The sequence below is a fragment of the Tenrec ecaudatus genome, chromosome 3, assembly GCF_050624435.1.
Source record: "Tenrec ecaudatus isolate mTenEca1 chromosome 3, mTenEca1.hap1, whole genome shotgun sequence".
Classification (NCBI taxonomy): domain Eukaryota; kingdom Metazoa; phylum Chordata; class Mammalia; order Afrosoricida; family Tenrecidae; genus Tenrec; species Tenrec ecaudatus.
In genome coordinates this window covers 65,640,061-65,642,161 of record NC_134532.1, presented here as the reverse complement: position 1 = coordinate 65,642,161, position 2,101 = coordinate 65,640,061, and positions in this window count along the sequence as shown.

Genomic DNA, 2,101 nt, shown 5'->3' with positions numbered 1-2,101 from the left:
CCAAAAGGAGCCATAGCCCAACCCGCGCCTGTCCCGGACCCTGAGCTTCCGCGGAGCGCCGCGCCCCGCGCTGCTGAGTCTGCCCACCAAGGGCCCCCCCCTGCGCAAGGCACAAGAGTAGGTGCCCTCCCCAGGGTGCTGCGGGGACCCCGGCGGCCGCGACTCTGAGCCTGAGCAGAGGAAGGGCGCCATTGCCCCCTCCGGATTCGCGCCAAAAGGGCGGAGAGCGAACACCATTGTTCCCCGCAGTGTCCCGCAGCTGCCGGCACAGCTATCCAAGGGGCCTCCCCGCTCACAGCCCGGGCAGATCAAACACTCCACCTGCAGTGGAGCCTGGGTCTCGGCTTTGCAGTCCCTGAGGAGCCGTCAGTGAGCTCCAGCCAGCTCTCACCACCTGGGGCCCTGTTGGGTCCCCAGTGCCAGCCCTAAGCCTGCCACAGCCCGCCCCAGCCACCCCAGGAGACGGCACAGTGGCCTGAGCCTCCACACAATAAGGTTACTCCTGTCTCCCAGAAGCATGGGGCCTATTAAAGGATCAAGGAAAAATCAACAGACCACATCACTCCCAACAAAAAAACCAGAGAAACGAGGCACTTTAACAGACCTAACGTCACTCATAGAAGAAACAGATATAGATCAGCAACAAAAGGAAATCTTCAGAACTCTGCTTGCAGTAATACAGGAGCTAAGAGAAGCAAACCAAAATAAGGATGCAACGATAGAAGGGATGAAATGCACAATAGAGGGGATGAAGTCCACAATAGAGGGGATGAATACTATCCACCAAAAGGAACTGCAGAAACTAACAGAGGAGGTAGCAGAGGCCACACAAAAGGTCACAGAAGCTATATCTAGGCTTGAGGAGGCTGAGAACCGTATCAGTGAACTCGAGGACGCTCAAACCAAACGAAGCAAGCGAGAAAAACAATCAGATAGGAAAATTAAAGAAACAGAAGACAGCCTGAGATCAATGACAGATGCTATGAAGAGGAATAATATTCGAATAATCGGTCTACCGGAACACAACATAACACACAAATCGACCGCCAAGATAGCAAAGGAATTCCTGGAAGAAAATTTCCCCAACCTAACAAAGGAGAATCCGACTCTCATACAGGAAGCAGAGAGGACGCCGGCTAAGCTAAACACCAAGAAGAACACGCCAAGGCATATAATTGTAAAATTATCCAACTTAGAGGAAAAAGAGAAAATTCTACGAGCATCATGAGAAAGGAAGACAGTCACATACAAAGGAGCGCAGGTAAGGGTATGCTCAGACTTATCAGCTGAAACCATGAAGAGGAGGAGAGAATGGAGCAGCATCTTCCAAAAACTGAAAGATGAAAATGCCTCCCCCAGAATCCTATACCCTGCCAAGTTATCCATTAAGATAGAGGGTAAGATAAGGGTCTTCCAGGACAAGGAAGAACTCAAAAAATATACTGCAAGTCACCCGACCCTGCAGAACATACTGGCTGACTCACTATGGCCAGAAGATCAAGCTCCAACTAGAACCACCAGGAGACCACCATATAGCCCATCTCCATCTAGAAGCCAACATGCCAGCAACACGTACCAGGACAACACGGTCTCAGATGGAAAAGAGGACAGGATAGAAACCCTCCACTCAAACGCAGTACACTGATATGAAGGAAGATAGGCAAAGACCCAAAACACAAAACAGAATATGGCAACCATGAAGCCAGAGATTGTAATAATCACTTTGAATACAAATGGGCTCAATTCATATGTTAAAAGAAAGAGGCTGGAGGATTGGATTAGAAAACATAACCCATCAATCTGCTGCCTGCAAGAGACACACCTTAAGCAAGCAGACAAGCATATGCTGAGAATAAAGGGCTGGCAGAAAGTTTACCAAGCAAATGGTAACTCCAGGAAGGCAGGAGTGGCTATCTTAATCTCCGACAAAATGGATCTCAAGATCCAAAACATAAAAAGAGACAAAGAGGGACATTACATAATGCTCAAAGGCTCAGTAAACCAGGAAGCAATAAGCATACTGAATATTTACGCACCTAATAATGGTGCGGCAAATTTCGTCAAACAAACTATTAAAAAAATGACAGAAGAAATCACGGAA